General features: G+C 37.4%; 1 protein-coding gene and 1 long non-coding RNA gene across 4 annotated transcripts in view; both read right to left on the bottom strand.

Annotated features, from left to right (window-relative positions):
• Window positions 1–10,923, bottom strand: part of LOC144009466 (uncharacterized) — a 164,168-nt gene extending 153,245 nt beyond the window's left edge. For all 3 annotated transcript variants that reach the window (XR_013280938.1, XM_077509209.1, XM_077509210.1), the window contains exons 1-2: window positions 10,642–10,923; window positions 8,530–8,632 (exon numbers count right to left, since the gene is read on the bottom strand). The gene's annotated coding sequence lies outside the window, so the exon portion shown is untranslated. The remainder of the gene's footprint in view (window positions 1–8,529; window positions 8,633–10,641) is intronic.
• Window positions 10,924–11,983: 1,060 nt separating this feature from the next.
• Window positions 11,984–22,213, bottom strand: part of LOC144009640 (uncharacterized) — a 124,590-nt gene continuing 114,360 nt past the window's right edge. The window contains exon 7 of the long non-coding RNA XR_013281001.1: window positions 11,984–12,818. This is a non-coding gene — a long non-coding RNA (uncharacterized LOC144009640). The remainder of the gene's footprint in view (window positions 12,819–22,213) is intronic.

Below are 22,213 nucleotides of genomic sequence, written 5' to 3'. Positions count from 1 at the left end.
TAGCAGCTTGAGAATGCTGCACGCTGACTCACATGGACACCGAAGATGTTATATGCAAACATGGGCAATGGGGAAGCAACTACACAGCCCTCCTTTATACCAGCATAAATGATATTAACTTCCTGTGTCCAGCTGAATGTTTTCTCTAGGATTCATGGAATCGCAGCAAAATGTAATGGTTTATCCTTTGCGCTACTTTTTTTTTTTTTTTTTTTTTTGGTCGAGCTTGATACAGCAACAAAATAAAAAATTCAAGTATGGTCTCCTAAAACAAGGATTCAAATTATGTGTAAGCCATTTAAGAGCAATGTAAGGTACTGCAATGCAAAAGGGACAGTAGAAAATTTAACAAAAAATATAGTAAAATAAGAAAATTATTACTTCCAATAAGAAAATTATTTGCCAACAGAACAAGAAATTTATATTTAAAATTACTTGTAAGATTTTGAAAAGTAAGAAAATAATACTTGGCCTCTATCAACCACAGTGGTCAGGAAAAATTGTTTTAGATTAAAAACAAATAATCTTGACTGTTTTCAAGTTGTAATATATAGAACTAGTTTCTTAAAATACATAACATTCATTTACATGTGTCCACTTTAGCCTGAGTGTCAAGCAGGGAGGTCAAAGGTCCCTTTTTTTTTTTTTTTTTTTTTTTTGAGGAGGGGGGGGAATTGAACCCACCACCTCTCCCAGTCTGAGGACAATCTACTACTCGACCACTCAGCTGGTAGTGCATTTACTGGGAAAAAAAAATGAGCTCAGTAAATGTACAACCAAACCACGAGCTGATTTTTACAAGTAAATATAAACTGATGATTTTTACAAGAAAAACATGCTTACAATTAAAGAGCTATATTGCACTTTTGTCTGATTGTTTTCAGAATTGTATTTTTTTCCATTTATCTTTATTACTAGATATGCAAAATCTTAAAATAATAAAAATTAACTTGTGAAACCCCAGTTGACGATATTTGATGTTGGTTAGTCATCTTAAAATGTGGTTTGTTTTGAGCCTCACAGTACTTAAAACACTCAATAGCAAGACTGCTTGATCAAATAAGATAAAGTAATCAGAATCTTAAAATAATCAGATTGATCTTGTTTGGTTGATCTTATTTTAAGTAAAATAAAATAACTTGTCAGAGCAGAATAGCTCATTTAGGCTAAATTTAAGAAAATATATCTTACTTAGGATTTCAGATTTTGCAAAGTGTTGTCAATTATAAACATTTTGAAATGGGACTTCATTTACCTAATATTCCGCTATTCAAAGCATGACTATCTCCCATGGTTGTTTGTTCATCTGTCTATGCCAGCACCATATAGTGGCAGGCAGAACAATCAAAGGCTCTTTCATTATAGGCATTATTATTGTTCAATGGCGTATCACTGAATTTTTTTAATATAATATGCACCTTGGCTCAATAAATGTTTAAAAATGCTGCTCTACAAGACACAACTTGTTACTATGGAAAAGGCATTCTTGCTTCTAATGGCATCAATACATTTTGCTTCCTGTGCAAAGGTTGTCCACAATATGTTTTTTATATGAATATTAAATATTTCTGCAGTTAATACTGGAGTGACTGTGTATTCAATTTTTCAACAAAGAATTGAGCATATTTTGCTAATACGTACTACGATGTTTCGGATTTTTTGCCAACTCGTCCTTGAACTCAGTCCTCACAAAACCAAATAGAAATAACCTTCCGGTAGTTGAGAATAAAACCCATTCACACACATTTATTTTCTCGATATGCGAACAAGTCTGCTTATAATAATAGAATCTAATTAAATTTGGTTCAAGCTGTTTATTTTTTTTTTCCAATGCTGTAGCGAGCAGTGACGGGAGTCGGAGGCAGAGTGTTGAAGTCCGGAGCCAAAGACCGGCGGTTTATTGATATCAGCTTCTCATCGTTTAACAGCAACAACAACTCACAGACCTACCAACATTTTGTTCTTTTATCCTTTCATCCTTTCATCCCAACAAACTCCCCCTTCGTCCCAACGTTCCGTGGGTGAATTATGTTCTAATCACTACAATGTGTTCATTTTCTGTAGACTGGACACATTTAACTGGGTGTTTAAAAATCATGCCTCAACAGTTACTCAGAGCCCAAACATCTTTGAGTACTGTCGAAATCTTCGCTTCTTGGAGCGAAACCTTCAATCATCTAGTCATGTAAAGGAAGATGTATACGTAGTTGTTGTCAGTCGGGCAACAGATATCAAAATGAAAAATAGGAGATGGATGCCAGATTGAGACATCCCACTTCCTGCAGGCACGACGCCAGACACACCCTATCTTCTCAATCCCTGCAATATGCGTCCTGTGCATTTTCCTGTGGTTGATCCAAACAAATAATAAAATCCAATCTGCAGCCGTTCCTTCATAAGCTCCATTGCAAAAAGCCATTCAACTGGCCAGACGAGGCAACAACAACAGGACAATAAGCAATTGAGATGATAAGTTGCAAGGCAGTCAAAAAAAATTCTAGGGCTATCAATATGAATAAATGCCAACTACAACAGCATTTTTTTACAAAGAGAAGCACGGTCAATTTGAATTAACCCCCGCAGATGAATTCATTTGACCAAACGTATTACTATTCATTGTGTTTGCAGTTTGCACTGCCTCCAGTGTGAACGCAACGAGGTTGACTGTCTTTCAGGGAGGGAAGCGGATCCCTGTCACCCCAGTCAAACAGGACTTTGGGGGAGGTGGTTTGGATCCAAGTTTGACTACATCAAAGAGCACTTTTCAAACAGATGGCAAGACGGAATGAATCATGCACTCAACATCCTTAATGCACTGTCACTCGCCGTACCCTTGTGACAGTGCAGAATGTATTCTGTAAAAACATCAGAGACCCTTAAGAGACCCAGATGACTGTGACACTGACGGACTAATTTGCAAGGACACGACATAAACCGGGAAGTTTGGTGAGCACTTGAAGTAAACAAAGAATGCCAATCTAAAGATATATATTTCAGATTTACATTATCTGAACCATCATCAAATAGTGTTTTTTTTTTTTTTTTTAAATCATAGTTTGTCATTACTGGGTCACGCCAGGGTTAAGTTTGGGTCATGACCGTGAGGTCAAGTTTCTGTTTTGAACTGATGTAATCGGCATCTAGTTTCAACTGGTTTTAAGCTATGTGATGTCTTCAGCTATGTGATGTCAAGAATCTTTAATCTCTTTTTCTGGTCAACAGCCAATCATAATTCCATGTCAGTCCTGTTACCCACATGTCTGGCCACAGCCAATCCGATCAATTCACTGCCTATTTAAGAAGTGTGTGTTTGTCGGATTATTACCTCTGTTCATCGGTGCATCTCCACAGCCCAAGGGGGCTTGGCGTCTCGTAATTCTCGATGCATTCTGTTTGTTTCTCATCTAGTCAAGTTTGTTCTACGCCTCTCAATGTTATGTGAATAAAGAGTTAAAATCTTATTTGTGTCTGCGCTTTTGGGATCCAACCTCAGATCATAACATAAGCTAATGATAACCACAGCATTGAGTGTGGAATGTGCATTGATTTTTTTTTTGTGGATCACTGAATCGACTGACTAAAAAAATACTTTGCAGAGTACAGACTTTTGCTGTGAGCGATTATTAATTTAGCACTTGTATTAATTTCCTCCATTGTTTAAGAAACGTCAATTTCAAAGTCTTATCAAGTGTTGTGTGAAGCGACACTGCATCTATGCAAACACGGTAATCTTCATAGTGCTGAGGTTTGCAAAGCTGTTGTGCAATAACAATATAATAAATCAGACATTGATGTTTGGTCGGGATCTGCATTGACAATGGGGTGCTCTGGGCTCTATTTCATGCTGAATCATACGTCAATGTTCATTTCTAAAATAATTAAGATATAATATTAATTTCTGCTGCAAATAATTGATCATTCATGATTCATGCAGTTTTAGAGTCATTTTTGTACCATAGGAAACATGGCGAGATAAGTTTGCCACAAGCATGTGAATCTCATTTAAAAAATAAATAAAATAAAATAAAATAAAATAATTGGCTAGCCTGCGTTTTGTTGTGGATGCACTACAACATTTGACACAATCTGTTATTGTATGGGCATCTTTTCATGCGGACTGAAAACTGCTTGGCGATATTCTGCTGACTTATTTATTGACATTTGAGGCGCAGTGGCGCACATCACCAGCAGGGAGGAACTTTGTTTGGATTGCCTTCCTCTCATGGTTGGACTCACAATGCGGAAGGGATGAAACGTGTTTTAGTGCTACTATTGCGATATGGAAGTATTATTGTGTAAGGTCCAACATGGCACAGGCCTAATTACGGTCAAATATTGTGATATCGTATAAGGCAAATTATTCTACAATTCCCACACAAATACTTTTTCGTAGATGTGTTTGTTTGTTTTTGTGTCTATTTTTCCTCAGGAGAGCTACGGCATTCAAACAATGCAGAAATGATCTGGTTCATTTTGCTTTTTGTTGTGAAAATTTGGCTTTGGTTCCATCTCGACGTGCACAGTGGGAGGAATGTTGTTTACAAAAGTAACGCCGCAGCCACTCTCTGAGGTATGCAACCACTTTACATTACAAAAGAGGGAAGCGGCGTCAGGGAAAAGTAATTATTCACCTGATCTTTTCCATTCAGTCGGACAATCTAACATCCCGGGTTGTTCATTTTCCCTGCCTCTGGACGTGAAATGATACTGAACACAAAGCTGACTTAATAAGGCAGACGCGGCGGCTCTCTGAGCACCACCATTCAACATTCCACCAGAGAGGGGGCAAAAAAAAAAAAAAAGGCATACCAATTAGAAAGACGTTATTTCTACCATTCAGAGCGCAGAAAATACACGGCATGGGGTTCTTTTTTTTGGAATCCGATCAGAAGGAACATATTACAGATTTGCAATTTGGTCGAAGCTAGTGGGCGAACTGTTGGATTGTTCACAGGCATACAATCTGCCCAAAGCGTGACTCGCTGTTGTGCAATGAAACCAATAACCTCAAACATAGCCTGCAACCGCAACCTTTATTGCTTCCTAAATAATGTAAGATAATCAGCCAAGCAGGCATTTGCGTTGCACGAGTCAAACAACCAAATCAGCATTCATGTATAAAAACAAACAAACAAACAAACGGGATTTAGTACTTTCAATATAAGTACCCTTTAAAGGTAATAAAATGAAAGTACTCAAAAGTAGCCTGTTTTTTTTTATACTTATGTTACCCATACAATCAAATGTATCCCAACTATATGCTTCAATAGCCAACGCCTCAAAGTTCAGTTTTCAAGAGCATGTAGAAATAAAACTATTAGGTAAGCAAGTAAGTAATTAAAGATCGGAGCCGACAAAGTGTTAAATTATGTGTACATTATCTATTCTGGAGTATTCAGATTTTTGTAACAATACGACAAAACATTTTTAAATGAGCATAAATTAATTAATTGCTGTAAAGTTTTGCTAGGACCAACCAATCAAGGAGGGAAAAATGCTGCTTTTTTAAAAATATTATAACAACAACAACAATAATAACAACAATAATAATAATAATAATAATAATAATAATAATAATAATAATAATGAATTAATCTAACAAAAATAAATATTAATAAATAAATAAATAAATAAATAAATAAATAAATAAATAAATAAATAAGGAAAAATGCTGATGCTAATGTAGTTTATGTTATTTCGGCCAGCCCTGCAAATTTGATTTAAAAAAAAAGGGCAACCAATAGAAGCTTGAATCTGATTGGGCAAAAAAAAAAAAAAAAAAAAAAAAAAAAAAAAAAAAGCCACCTCCATGTACTGGAAGCAGTGTAGCCAAGAGAAACACTGCAATTTCATGGACCAAATATAATTTTGGTCGTAAATATAGGTCAGTCCCACAGAAGAAGCAGTAGTTGTTTGTTCAAATGGGAGTAACATTCCACAACTTGGGAGGAACTGACTGCAGACCGCGGTGCTTTACAGGACAAAGAAAAACAAAAAAAACAAAACAAAAACATGGTACTTAACCAGTATGGAGGATCCTGACGACTGAGACCTCTGTCAGCGACTATAAAAAATGTGTGACTGGATCCTAAAATTAACAGCGAGCCAGTGCTTGGATGAAAATAAGGAACTATTAAACTACTTGGAGAAGATGTTGGAAGTTTGAAATTGTCTTACATTCTCTCCAATGGACTCAATAGTCTTGTAGGTTTGCATGGCCACACTTGAATTGCAGCCAATCAGTGACTGTTCAAGAGCAGCTAATCACTGTTTACGTGGAGCTATGCAGGCAATCAGTTTCCATGCGACCGATTCGACTTGGGCCTGTGTTCATGTTACAGTGTTCATTCTAATTGCTGCGCTGAACATACGCAAACACGCAGAAATTCGGGTAAAAAGATTATTTTTTATAAGGTTATTTGTCTCGCAGAATTGTAATCCACGTTCGTATCAGGCCTGATTATACAAGAGACCCAAACCCAATTGAGCCAACAAGCGGATACAAAAGGACCACTCTCCCATTTTGTATCTAAACTGCCCTCTCGGAAAGAAAGGAAAATATTGTGAATTTCCAGTTCATTGAGTGCACTACTCACAATACTGGAAATGAAGGCGTAATTTTATGAATTCATGTATTAATCGTGGCTGGCTGCAGATGTGCTCGTGCGCCAACTTCGAAAAAGGTCACACTGCTCGTTTGCAGTTAGACAACACATACTAATGATTGAAACAATGCCTTGAATTCAACATTTCTGTCGCACATTTCCACATCACTCGGTTCAAATTATGCGGAAGGTTATGTGCGTGTTAGTGAAATGGGACAGCAGTGATGGCCAAATCAGGTTCGGCTGGGCCATGAATAGATTGGAACCTCTTACAACCGCCAAAAACATATCCTCTTTCTTTAAGGTAATTTGATGAAAGCAGACATCTGTTTCAATTTGTGAAAAATCTGCATAATGCATCTTCCTTTAAGGAGCTTGAAAGTTGAGGTTATCCTGTGTTAATATCCAAATCGAATATAGTGTCTCGACAATCAAAATCAGGTTCTCGTTCATCAGCGACACAGCAGGCGTATGTATGGCGCATCCAAAATGGAAGGCAGGTCAGTGCACGGGCATTGAGACCAGAAGGACTCCTGTCAGGGAAGTCGTCTAGCAACACTAAACAGATGGCCGCACGGTCTGAGCGGGACGGCGGGGTCAACGTTATTTGCATGTCAAATTACACTCCTACACTTTCTGTCCTCATCCGTTGAGTAAAGTGGGACGTATTATCCATGTCAATGTGGTGACGGAAGATTTTCAGCCAAAGCTCAATATTGGCATTTTTAATTTGACTAATAAACATGACAGGGGGCTCACAGGTTTAAGACCATTTATCTACATACAGTTAGCTATTTTCTTGTGTACTGTAAATACATATTGTACAGAAAATCCCCACGATTAAACTGTGTGCAATTGATGCACCCATTTATACATGTCGAATGTCCATATAAGTAGTTTAAACGTAAATGTACCACAAACCATCATCTGAGATTACTTTTAGAAATAAATGGCCTAACATTCTTCACTTACCTTCTTGACTTACCTTAGTTCTCAATATGTAAATATACCAATTGTCAAGAAATAAAGAGACCTTTTAATGATTAACTCATTCAAACCCAAAAACGTGTAAATATTGTTTTGTAATACTGTGTCCTTCACTCTTAAAAAATTATTTATACATTTTTTTTATGGTTCTTTTTTTGTTTGTTTGTTTTTTCAAGGCTTTAATGCAGCTTCTGACATGATGAAGTGGCTAAAAGCAACGGTAGTTATTACAAATAGCGGCCAATTTAAGAGATCAGCCAGGGCCATGTTGCAACAAGCTCTTTTTGACAGTGTTTTCACCAGGAATTGATTATTGATGAAACTTAACCATATTTTTCTAATGCTAATTGCTGCCAAACGGAAAGAGATACAAATATACTTTGTTTCCTGATGAAGGAAGAAACTAATCTTTCTTTTAGTTGGTTTAATGTTTTTGTAGAACTAGAACACAATATTCTTTGGCTGGGAGTCAATGAGTTAAATATTAAACAAACATAAATAAGGGTTGTCGGATAATATGCTATGTAATGATTGACACTGACAGCCCCAATTTCCTCAAATTTCTGGCATGGACACAAAATCAGAATCATGTTCAATAAATTCCAGAAATGCTGAATTATTTCTTTCCCTGGCTCCACTTTTACAAGCCAATATTTTGCTTCCATAAAAACTTTAATAGAACAATAATTTCTCCTGACAAATTTGCTATAGGTGATAAATCTTCCCACGAAAAAACTCTCTAAGAATAAAAATCATGATGCTTCTGTCAGCGTTCTTGCAAAAATAATTTCACTTGCATCCGTTTTTTGTTTTTTTTTCCCTTGCATGACCGTGCGTAACGATGATGAAAGACGCACCGGGATCGACGCCTCGCTTTAAGGCCGACTTTTTCCTTTTCCTTCACGGTTACGGACAATGAAGTTTTTAATGAACTCACCCTCGCTTTCTCCCGCTTCCATAGGATGAAGAAGATGGAGGTCCCCACTTTGGCTGGCTCCTCTCCGCCGTTTCTCACCTGTGGCACGCTGCTCAATCGCCACCTTAAATCAAAGACGCCAAATGTGATTTATCCTCATGCTCTTGTGGTTCCTTTCAGCTGACTCGGGGAAATAACGACATACATAAATAGGGATATAAAAAAAAAGGGATGTCTGGATGCTTGAGAGGACAGACTGTGATGTGAATCAGGTTATTAAAGGCTGGCCATGAGGTGGTGTCATTATGAATTTATTCATTCATAAAGAAACCTGACAGTGGGCAAAAAAATAGTCCAAGATCTGATTTATTGCGTTTATTTTATTTCTTTGCATCCTTGAAAACTGGCAGATAGTTTGAATGGTACTAGAAGTATTTTTTAATTTTGGAACTGGGTACTGGTTTTATTTCATTTTTATTCATCTTTAATTCATTTTAAAGTGAAAAATGTGAGAAACTATCGCCATTACCGCCGCAATGTGTTCCTCTATTTTGCAAGAAATAAATTAGAAAGACGGTTTTTATGTTCCAGGGCAGCATATCGCATTGTAATGACATCATCTGCCCGCACCAAACTGAAGTATTCTGCTTAAAAGCTAGTGCCACTACACAAGCTAAACTTTCAAGTATATATATTGCAACTGATGTGCACTCTGACTTGATATATTCTGCAAAGTCCAACTCAAAAAGATAAGAGTGAGGACGAGCATCTCAAATATATGGCGTGTTGAAAGGAGAGAAAAAATATCAGCGGTCTTTAAAAGCACATACGCGGCTCAAAAAAAAAATAAAACTCATCTCAAGAAGATGCAGCACATCCTAATGAAAAGGCGCACTGAGATGGAGTGTGCATTATGGATGGAATGAAAAATAGCAGATTGATTTCAGATCCAAACATTAGCTTCTCATTTTGTTATTTTGGGGGGGAATAGGAAAATGCAGCCTTTGAAGTTGTCTCTCACTTGATAATTCACTCTGGTATGAGAGTATGCGAGAGGAGCGATTCAAAAGAAAAGTGGTCTCTATTGAGGTTTCAAAAGGTAAGTGATGTCAACACGTCAATCCGGCTGCTACAGCTAAAGGGATAACAACTAAGTGCTTGGGATAAAGCCTCGGATCAAACATGTCATTCAAGGGTTCACTTTGTTTTAATTTGGTTTCTTCGTTTGGTTTGGATAAGTAAATATTCCGCACTCCAGTCCAAATCAATAGGAGGCAGCACAACACCAGAAGCTGTGGCGTCATCGCTTGTTTTAAAAAGTCATTTCCAACTAAAGTGGAAAATTAACCATTTTCACGTTATTTGAAAATCATATAATTACTTATTTTCACGCATTGGATACAGTGACAATAAAATGAAAACAAATGGGAACATATTTGTTGACGTTTAAAACGAAACAATACATTTCAATATTTGGATTGAGAAGCATGTCAGCGTTTCACGGACAAAAAGTTAGCCACAAGATAAGCTGCACTGTTTGTTTAAAAAATATTTGTGGTGAGACTGTGACAGTGAACACTTTTACTAGGATAATGTTCTGTGGAAGAACCAAAATAATTCTTCACATTTTTATATCGTGTAATTTGTTTATATGTTTAATATGTTCAACAAAAACAACGAAACAACCAAAAAAATAATAGTAATAATAATAATCACCACATCATATCACAATAATTGTTGTTAATTTTTATGATAACTAGTTTTGAAAACAAGTCAACGAACAGGGAGTTTTCGTCCTCACGTGCTTTCTCAGTCGTGCGTCAAGAACTGACTCCATTTTGTAAAGCACCTTGAGGTAATGTCTGTTGTGATTTGTGCCCTAAAAATGAAGTTGAATTGAATTGAATTGATTAACACCACGAATCTAGTGCCTTTCCACTGTGGGCATGAAAAGACACAAAATAAAACAACACACGTTATTCGCAACATTTCATTCGCCTGCCTTCAAATTGTGTACCGTTTACTCACATTTACCACTAGCTTGACAAAATGTTGCGTTTTCTCTTTCGTACTGAATGATGTTTTTGTATTATTATTATTATTTTATTTATTTATTTTTTTGTTTATATTTACCTGGCTTCCTGGTTTGAGTCAAACAAACCGACAAAGCGCGGGAAGGAGGGAGCGCGACAGTGCATACAGACTGAACAAAAAGTACCAGTATCATGGGGTGGGGGGGGAGATGATGTTTCGTTCTCTTATTTTGGGCCATTTCTTAGCATGTTTTCTCCCATTTGTCTCTGAAATGTCTAATCAACGTGTGCCGCCCCAATTTCCCATTGTTGTGTCCAAATTCACAAGGCTGCGTGTCAAGACGCTATCGGTGACCCTGCACAACCGGTCACGCGCATGCGTAGAAGCTCCCGCCTTCTTGGATCGCTAACTACAGCAAGTCCACTAGAACAAAATACCTTTATTAATTGCGCGATAGTGCGCGTTCGTAGATGATGATACATCATTGAAAAAAAAAAAAGCTTAAATTATTGATGCATTATTATAGAAACCATTTTAATACTACAGGTTTTAAAGACGAAGGTTTTACTTTTGACCCCATTACATTCCTAGTGAGTCTTCATTGTAATAATTACGTTTAGTCTTTTTATACTTTTTTTTTATATATATATATAATATTATATATATATAACAGTGTTGTTTTTCATGTTGTATCGTATTTTTACGAACGCGCAATATACGCGCGTACGCATATAAAGGGTATTTCTTCTAGTGTGTTTGCCGTAGTTGGCGATTCAAGATGGAGGGATCTTCTGCGCATGCGCGTCACCGATCTGGTCTTGACACTGGGTCCTTCGAAGGCCGAATTTGCGTGACGTCACTCCTGGCGCGAAAACACGCACAGTTACAAATAAATGAAGTGTCAGTCAATGCACTATCGACAAGCAACAATGACAACCCATTCATATGTAAGCCCCCCCCATTTCTTCCCATTCATATTTAAGTCCGTGCGTGCTGTCGAGTCGTACCGGAAGTGACGTCACGCAGCCTACAAATTCGGCCTTCGGAGGACCCAGCCTTGTGAATTTGGACACAAGCATTGATTAGTTGTTGGTTGTTCGTCATGTTTTCATAACTCAAATCATATGTTGCTGTAGTAAATATATGTTGTATATTATTTACATTTTTCTAGAGTTCATTCAAACATATAAAAATACTGTAAATTAAACTTGTTTTTAATTATTTACCATTTTAATATGTTTTCCTTGTCATAAAATTCCCCAGTTTAGGCAATGAATAAACAAACAAATAAATAAATAATACCCAACTCTTCCTTTTGAAATGTATACAGTTTATTCAGGAAATACAATAAATAAATCATAAGCAGTTTGGACTAGCAGAGTTTTTCAGTTCCATCTGCACCTGTAGCATCATACAGTAACATGATGAGCATTTTTTTAGACATAAAAAAGTGTGATGAAGTATGATCAAATTAAGTTTGATACATCCAAATTTAAAGAGGAAGTCAACCCAAAGATTTTCTTTACAATAATATGTTGTATGTGCCCCATTAGTCTAAACATGGTTTTCTGGTTAATATATGGGTGAAAATGGGTGGATTTTGTTGCTTAACTCATATTCCTCAAACACAATATTAAGCACGTGTAGATTAGTGGGACTATTATTGTAAAGAAGAAAACAATTCTGGTTGACTTCCACTTTAATATGGGATACTGGGGTCCGAATGAAGCTATAACTTTCGTTGGGCATACATTTGAATTGAATCTGACTAAAATATGGAACAGTGAAAATGTATGGCCCATAAAGTGAAATGACATTTCCAAAACCAGGCAGACGGTGTGACTCTTCCACTATATAAAAGTGACCTGTTTTTCAATGGCAGTGATTAAAATGAGAGGGAAAAAAAAGCACTGAAACCGAAAACGGAAGGCAAGTGTAGGCCTGATCCTCAGAAGTCAGCCCCCCTGCCCTCCATCCCTACAGCGCAGTCTGCAAGCAGATAGACAGTTAAGGCACGTTGACATGAAATGCAGAGCAGATGGCACTCTGTGGGTGGCGTCCGACCGTCTCTGATAACGGAGGCCATGCTGCGTGAGGCCGGGTCCGCCTTGATTGGTGTCTGCCTGACCCGCTGCTCGCTTGATTACCAGTGTCGCATGCGGCGGGGCGGCGGGTCTCCTTGTTTGTGTGCTTGACGGCGTTCCTTGGATTGAGCCGTGTGGTCGGCGCATCGTTTTGACAGCAAATGCCGTGGCTTGACGACTCGAGGAATCGTGCTGAGAGAGGGAGAAGATCAATGCCCATGCGCATATTAATAATGTGGTAGACACAATGAATTGTCAAATATAGTGAGACCATTGAGGTGTTTTTACATGATCTATCCATTCTCTTGTCCTCATTAGGGTCACGTTTGCTGGAGCCATTCAAACTAATTTATGCCTAAGGACAATTTCAAATTGTCAATAAACCTGACATGTTTCTGGAATGGAGGAGGAAGCTGGAATGCAAACTTCACATCACATTGAACTCTAAATTCTATTCATGAACAGCAAAAAATCCACGTTATTGACGTCTGCCCAAAAAGGGTTGTAATTGCCTACAGAAACCACAAGATGGCGGCTTTTTTCTAGCATTTTTTTTTCTTCTATTAGATAAAGCTAATGAAGCTCCTGCCATAATTTCAACAGAGTTACTTGGCACCAAGATGTCAAAAGATATATATAAATATAAATAATGTGGTTTTAAGTGACAATTTAGTGAGTTGGCAAATTTGCATATAACAAACAGCATATATGTGAGGATGATATGTCCCAAAAAAAAAAAAAAGGGAGTGTGCCTTCTTAAATGTTTAAAAAAATAATTTAAATAAAAATAAATAAAGGAAGCAATTAAACAAATAACTATTTTTTTTTTTATATTTTATGGATATAAAACATTAACTCATTTGCTCCCAATAATGTGTAAATACGTTTTTTTAAAATGTTTTAAGTGTCCCAAAGACATATTTATACGTTTTTTTGTTTTTTTATGCTAAAGTATACGGAAGGCTTTGATGCAGCCTCTCAACTGCAAAGAACGGTTGCAGAAATGGTATTTATTACACAAACGGCCAGCAGGTGGCAGCAGAGCAAAGGAGATCAACCAGGGCCATCTAGAAAAAAAGGCTAAATTAGAATTTTGAATAGATTTGTGAAAACTGATGAAACTTAGCTCTCTTCTAATGCTAATTGCTACAAAACGGAAACAGAAAGAAACATACTTTTTTTTTTCCCCGATGAAAGAAGAGACTTTAATCTTTCTTTTGATAGGTTCCATGCGTTTAAAGCAATAGCAGTGGTGAACATTTTTTGCTCTTAAATGTACATGAATAATGATAACGAAAAGTTTTATAACACACAGTATTAATTCAAGTGATGACAGAGTTTTAAATATAAGTTGGGCACAGATATGACCTAAAATACAAATTGTTTTTGGTGAAATGAACTGTAATACTTTGTAAGAAATGTCTTGGTAAGAAAAAAAAATCTTAAAATGTTTCTGGTATGCTTACGCCAAAATAACCCATGGATGAAGAATTATTGGCATACAGTATTTATTTATTTATTTTTCAGCATGTTTCTTGCAATGGTTAAGGGCGAATTTGTCTCATGTAGTGAGCCAGATTTATGTGGTTGTTTAATTTCATACTTGATGGGTGGACAGCTACAGAGACACAACTATTTGTGAACAAACAATACAAGTGAAATTTTCATAACATGTCCACTTTTAAGTTTTTTTTTTTCTTTTTTCCAATCCTCCTACAACTTGCCTTCACGCGTGCTGCTACTCAGCAATTAGTGGAAAATGACGGATTCCCTCACTCGGTGTCGAAATATGAGCGCCCGTGGGCGTTTATGACATTTTGATCCGACCGTTTGTCCTTTTGGAAATGTCCGAGAAGTGCATAAATGTTTGCTTTATGCAAGCGATCCATCAGGTCAGCCGTTACGGCCTCGTGCTCATTAAAAACAGCTCCAGTGCCACTTCTGAGTCACAGGTTTTTCAGTCAGCTTCAGTCATGTTGTGACAGGTATTGATCTTGCTATTGATCCTCTCCATACCAGTAATCAAACCGAAGAACGCTTAAAAAAAAAAAAAAATGACTGAAAGAAGTCATTGGAGAATTATTTTTTAACAGCTCGAATTGGATTTTACTGACAAGGTGAAATGATCCACGCAGACTCCAATGTATTTTATTTCATTATTAATTCTTCAACAGAATAGATGATAAACCCGATGAAACGTTCTGACGTTGTGGTCTCTTGTGTTATTCTTTAAAGTGGAGTTCAGTCACTAAAAAGAACGAGGCCGCCTCTCTGCAGTTGATATTTCCCTCCTCCTGGGGAAGTGGAGTTTGGAATATTGACGTGTGTCGGCATGTGATGCATTTTGTTAACGCCACGTAGCAAAAGGCAGTAAATGAAATGCTAGCCCACGGGAGGTTGATTACATTGTCCAATCTTGCAGTTAGTTTTCATACATTCGAGTAGAAAGGAACTTAGTGGCACATAGACGTCAACAAAGGCCACACAATAAAGCTAATAAGTACGGGTGTCAGCTGATTACATTTTTTTTATCGTAATAAATCGCATGACTTCAAAAGTTCACTCGTGTTTAACTCATTCACTCCCAACCATTTTCACTGAAGTGCTTTCCTGGATTTTGACTGATTTTTCAAGGCCCGCGAAATATTATGTTCTATTGCTATAAAAACATGAAACATACCAAAAGAGAGATTAGAGTCTCTTCTTTTATCAGAGAAAAAAAATGATATTCCTATCTGTTTCCGCTGTGCAGCAATTAGCACTAAAATTAGCTAAGTTTCATCGTTTTTCACAATTCTGTTTAGAACTGTGGGGAAATCAGCTTGTTTTAACATGGCCTGGTTGATCTCTTATACTCTGCTGCCACTCAACCATTTTCTGCAGTAGAAAGACTGCATCAAAGCCTTCTCTATGCTCTAGCATAAAAAAAAAACAAAAACAAAAAAAAAACGTATAAATACGTCTTTGGGACACTTAAAACATTTAAACTATGACGTATTTATACGTTTTTGGGAGCTAATGAGTTAATAGTGTTGTTTCGATACTGGTATCGGCAGATACTGCATTAAAACAGTGGTATAGGTACCGGTGAGTACTTATAAGTAACATGCCGATACCATTATTTCCGACACTAATATAGGACTTGGATGCAGCATCTTGTGTTTTGCTTGTGCACGACATTCACGGATGCGTGACTTGTTCACAGCATGCCAATCTAAGAAATCCTATTGGCCCTTGAATGCTCTCAACCCAATGCCAGGACAGCTTTTTCATGTTGAGGGGAGAAAAAAAAAACACCCTTAGGTATCGGTATGGTTTCGCCATTGTCCGATACTGCAAAGCTGTGTATCGGAATCGGTATCGGGGGCCAAAAAACGTTATCGGAACAGCACTAGTGATTAATCACAAATTTTATATCTGTTCTAAATGTACAGTATTTTTTTTCTAATTTCCCATACTCTTGTTAACATAACAGTGGAAAAAAAAGTCTAACTAATAGAAATATGGCTGAATCTTTTAGTCATTGATACAGTAATTTCATAATAATTCATAAAATGGAGTTAAAATGAAAAGGATGTACTGTGCTATAAAAAAAAAAAAAACAGTGTGATATTGATTTGTGTTGGTCATTTTTCTGCCACTAGACGGCATAACTGCATTTGTAAGAAATTTTATGACAGCTCAGTGCATTTTTCTTTTCATATTAACAGCTATCTAATCTTTAACATGAATTAACTCGTGTCCATTTAAGTCATGTTTGTTGTTGTTGTTTTTCAATGTGAGGGACTTTTCCGCAGAAACTGGGCCCAATAACCTGAACTCTGTTACACAAAAGGAACCTCATGAATTAATCTGTTGACGACAAGACGTTGAGCTTTAATCGAAGGCACGACAGCTTCAGGCCTCTTAAACGAAGGCTGTCAGGCTCCTAAGCATAGCCATCTTCCATCCATTCACAGGGACTGCGCGACCCAGCAGCCCTCGGCTCAGAATGGCCGACACGTCAGCGCTGCCCTTGCCTCTTTGCCGCCTGCTCGCCAGCGCTTGCCTTTCGCTGCCACGAGCAGATGTCGCACGTGCCTCCTAGCAACCGCTGCAGCTGCTTCGCAACCAGCCCCAAACGCTCGTCCGCACCTGCTCTACTATAGCACTTTATTCGCACCCACAACCATGCATGTAACCACACGTATCAACACTTAATCCCTGCTGAAAGCTGAACATGCATAAATAAGAGCATCTGCCAGGGTATTTGGTAAATATCCGCCACGTCGGATCAAGAATGTGAGCAGGTATTAGCCACCTCACACAATTTGCATGCTCATCTGTCGGAAAATGTCTCTACCTCCACATAGACTGTAAAAATAATAATAATAATAAAATAAAATTAAAAAAAACGAGAATTTTCAGTATATTTGACCAGTTTATTATTTTTTAAAGTGACTCAAGCAACGAAGAAAACCTTCAGTTTGGGAGACAGTCACTCTACCACCTGAGCCATGCCACTCTTGCTGACACTATACTGCATTGCTTGTGTGTCCAAAACGAGACCAAAAAGAGGGTTTGGAACTACAAGGATTCCGCCTGACACCATCAATGTACGAACACACAGCTGGAGTGGCATGGCTCAGGTGATAGAGTGGCTTTCTCCTCACATGAAGGTTGTGAGTTCATTCCTTAACCCTTGAGTAGCTTTTTTTTTTTTTTTTTTTTTTTTTTAATAATAATAAACTGGTAAAATGTAATCAAAACACCTTGTAAAACTCACTTACTTCAAAACTTGACTAGTTTTTTTCCAACTAAATATAGACGACTGATGAATTAAGCGACATTTTGCGCTGTATGCCTTTATTCTGGTAGGTCTCTACTTCCTTTTGTACCATTGCCAGTGGGTTGACAGGGCATGCAGCCGGTGCAGGTGTTGACTATGAAGCTGTAAATAATTGTGACGAGACATGGGAATGCACTTGAGAGCACACAAAAAGTCAAAAGTCGCCAAAACTGAACATTTGCGATTCTCAAAGTATCCCATCGGCGCGTGCTCAATGTGAAAATAATATAATGAATGAAAGTACACGTTTGCTTAGCGATTAGGGATCTGAAAAATATTTAGGAAGACCCAGCTATAGAGAGCCAAGGAGACGTTCTCATCGCTTAGTTAACCAAGTGTGAAATAGCTCCGGCTAAGTTAAGGAGGGGGACAACCATTAATACTGATAAAAACGGGACGAGGTGCTCTCAAGGTGAAATGTGACTGAGCACCAAGAAAGTGATTTATGTCACCTTCGCCTACAATCCTGGATAAAGAGGCTATACACACATATTCAGCCTTGTCTTACTTGGACTTATATGTCTTTAACGGCACGATATTAGATCCAAATCCTGGCGCAGATCCACTTCTAATAATGCCACACAGCTCAGAGTTTGATTCTTGAGCTCAGAAATTCATTTTAACGTGACCCTGAGCATAATCTCGACAATCCGTCAGTGGTGCGATATTTTGTCTCCCAAGGTTTTTTGACACCAGACTTTGTTATGGTGATAAAAGTTATGACTTTAACAAGAGACTATCAACTCATTCACTCCCAGCCGTTTTCACTGAAGCAAACTCTACTGTGCTCTACTGCTATAAAAACATGATTAGAATATACCAGGAGCTAAATTTCATCATTATTCACAAACCTGTTGAAAACAATGGGAAAAATAGCTTGTTGCAACATGGCCCTGGCTGGTCTCTTATACTCTGCTGCCACCTGCTGGCCGTTTTTTTGTAATAACTACCATTGCTTTAAGCCACATCTTGAGGTCAGAAGATGCGTCAAAGCCTTCCACACCGAGCATATTCTGTACGCTCTAGCACAGGGGTGTCCAAACTAGGGCCCGGGGGCCATTTGTTGCCCGCCATACATTTTTTGGGCGGCCCACGGCAAATACTAAAAATAATTTTTCAATGCTGTTTAAGAAAAAAAAAAAAAAAAAAAAAGAAAAAAAAAAAAAAGGAGGGTGGATTAAACATTTCTAGCTACGCAAAGACACAAATTTGCAGCTAATAATTCAGTTTCAGAAATAAACTGTTAGCAGTTTTCAATAAGTAACTGTACATTATATCAACCATTTATAATTGCTTCATTCATCTTTACCATGTTTAACTCATTCACTGCCATTTACGGAAAAATACGTCAAATGATGCACGTTTTGCTGGTCTGGCAATGAATGTGTTAATAAATAACTTTAAAAAAAATCAAAGTGGCCCTTGCAGCTTTCTATTTTTCTGATGTGGCCCTCAGAGGAAAATGTTTAGACACTCCTAGCATAAAAAAAAATCCCATTTGAAAACAACAACAACAACATAAACATATTTATACCTTATGCCTTACTGTATCTTGAATTTTGAAATTAATATTCTGTTAATAATCTTCTGTTGGAAGGTTGGAAAAGGTAAGCTTTTTTTTTTGTCTGTATTTCAGGTCGGTCATTATTTTAGCTGTAGCAGTCAAGGTTATGCAAACAAAGCATTTCAGAAATGCAAACGTGGCACCACTTCGAAATCTGAGCGAATTAACTTCCTCAATGAAAGTAAAAAAAATAAAATTAAAATAAAAAAAATTAAAAAATTTAAAAAAACTCCCCCAAACTTTTAAAATATGCAAAAATAAAAGTCTGCTTCAACAGTAATTTGGATTTTTGTCAAACCTGAACAATTTCATACTTGGCATTGCACGCTTGGGATAACTTTGAAATCAGTTCTGTTAATCCTGCCACCGTAGAAACGACAAACTGCAACAGAACAATACCCATCGCCATTGCGAGGTATCTACTTTGTAAACATCAAATGCTCTGACAATGCCTAAACTGAAAGACATAATCACTTGTTCTGGAAAACTGGGTTATATTTCATCCTTTTCTTTCAAGTCCGGTTTGAAACATTCCTCCCTTGCTTCATTATCCTAACATGAGATACGGAGAATCTTGCATAGAGGATATGTCCAGGGTTTGTCACATCCCTAATTGGGCAAATCAACGTGCCGTACATGCCCGCGGATCTGCTTTATTAGCCTAATCAGCTCTCTCGAGGCGAGACCCGCAGCATAAGACCCTTGTCAAATTGTTAATAAGGTCCTCGGTCAAGATCAGGTCGAAGCGCCGCAGCCTTCTGGTAATTTAACGGAAGGGCGGGAAGACGGCGGGGAAGAGTCTTTGGAGAGGAGTTTGTGAAGCCTCAGTCGAGCTTGAAAAAGAACCTTACATTGGAAACGCCGCATCAAAGCTCCTGGACAACAGCTGTGCTCGAGTCTGCCGTCCAAATGAGCTGGTATACTATTCAGAGGTTTATCCTCAACATGTTGCCCCATGAATAATGAACACTCGGGTAGGAATGCGCACATGCACATTTAATTCCGCCGGCAAACGTGAGAGGATATTGCCTCCGCGAGCGCCTGCTCATTTCAATTAAACAACATAACGCTTCTTTCTTACTTACCCTGACGAGTTCTGGTGGAGCAATCACAGAAGTTGAAATTGCTGCAGTTGCTTACCAAGACCCCCGCAGATACGGTTGGAGTGCACGCAGCGCGCGGGAAGGGTTCCACTTAAATTTTCAAGGCGAAATGGAATGTGTTCATTACCAAACAGAATCACAGTCACAGATTAAAGGCGTGTAATTGAATCGCCAAGACGTAGTGCGGATCAACAAAACACAATTAACCCAAGTGAGTGGGCCGAAAGGGCCTCTCTCGGTTTATTGGGCTTGCTTGCTTATTGTTGACCACGCACATACATTACTCATGAAAAGGTAGGGATATTTCAGGACAAATATTAACTCATTCACTCCCAGCCATTTTCACAGAAACAATCCCGTTCACTCCCGGCTGTTTTACTGGATTTTGACTGATTTTGCAAGGCCCACAGAATATTGTGTTCTATTGCTATAAAAGCATGGAACCTATCAAAAGAAAGATTAAAGTCTCTTCTTTCATCAGGAAAAAAAAGTATGTTTCTATCTGTTTCCGTTTTGCAGCAATTAGCATTTGAAGAAAGCTAAGTTTCATCAGTTTTCACAAATCTATTTAAAATTGTAAGTAATTGAGCTTTTTTTCCCTACGTGGCCCTGGTTGATCTCCTTTGCTCTGCTGCCACCTGCTGGCCGTTTGTGTAATAACTTCAATTTCTGCAGCCGTTCTTTGCAGTTGAGAGGCTGCATCAAAGCCTTATGTATGCTCTTGCATATAAAAAAACAAAAAAAAACATAAATACGTCTTTGGGACAATTAAAACATTAAAAAAATGTATTTACACATTATTGGGAGCAAATGAGTTAAATGCACTTTAAACATTTAAAAGTGAACTTAATCTGACCTTCTCTAAATTTATTGTAACTATTTGTGACTGGATGGTGAAAACCTTGTGACATTGATGACCAGCAAAATATTTAAAATTGTCGATTATAATAGCTAAAATATTATGTATATATACAGTATATATGGTATATATGATCCCAACAGTTTAATATCTCTTCAAATTCATCTTGTAACTTTACCCAGGTTATTTACATACTTCCTTGATGTTATCAATGCTTTGCCGCCATTTTGTGGCATCATCTTACAAAAAGAGTACAAAAACACAAATGGGTGACTATGTTAAATCTAAGGTATCCCAAACTGCAGCTGTTTTACACAAGGTTAAAGACTCATTGAACAAGGATGCTTTGTTATTATTATCTAATTCATTGATAGTTCCATACCTGACCTATTGCATTGAAGGGTGGGGGTGTGCTGGCAAAACCTACACCGAACCCATTTTTCTTAAAGAGAAATGTGCTATCCGTGTCATTTTTGGTTGTGGATACAGAGACCACACTAATCCATTATTTATACAACTAAAAACTTAAAAATTAAATGAATTGATGTCGTTTAACCGCCTTAAAATAACGTATAAAGCCCATCATGAAATTTTGCCAGTTAATATACAAACCAGATTTATAAAAAGGGAAAGTGAGTATAAATTAAGAGGTGCAAAATAACATATAATAATGCAAACTCAAGGTGTCAGTCTCTGGAACAATTTGGATTGTAAAACAAAATCTTCTCAGTCTATTTGTATTTTTTTTTTTAAATGTATAAAAGCACTTTTACTGCAAAAAATATATACATAGTACAAGGACATGCAGTTGAATTATTTGCGAATTATTTTTGTAGTATTGTTACACTAAAAGCTTCTCGACCCCTCGCTGTCATTCATTTTGTGTTGATTATTTTTTGTGTGTGTGTTGTTTAGGGGAAGACATACGTTTGACTTCTTTCTGTCCGTTATCATTTCTTTTACTTTAACTCATTAGCTCCCAAAAACGTATAAATACGTCATATTTTAAATGTTTTAAGTGTCCTAAAGACGTATTTATACGTTTTTTGTTGTTGTTTTTTATGCCAGAGCATAGAGAAGGCTTTTATGCAGTCTCTCTACTGCAGAAAATGGTTGAGTGGCAGCAGAGTATAAGAGATCAACCAGGCCATGTTAAAACTCCCACAATTTTCCCACAGTTCTAAGCAGAATTGAGAAAAATGATGAAACTTAGCTATGTTCTATTACTAATTG

This window comes from Festucalex cinctus, chromosome 20 (genome assembly GCF_051991245.1).
Source record: "Festucalex cinctus isolate MCC-2025b chromosome 20, RoL_Fcin_1.0, whole genome shotgun sequence".
In the NCBI taxonomy this organism is placed as follows: domain Eukaryota; kingdom Metazoa; phylum Chordata; class Actinopteri; order Syngnathiformes; family Syngnathidae; genus Festucalex; species Festucalex cinctus.
This window is presented reverse-complemented; position numbering and strand designations above follow the sequence as displayed.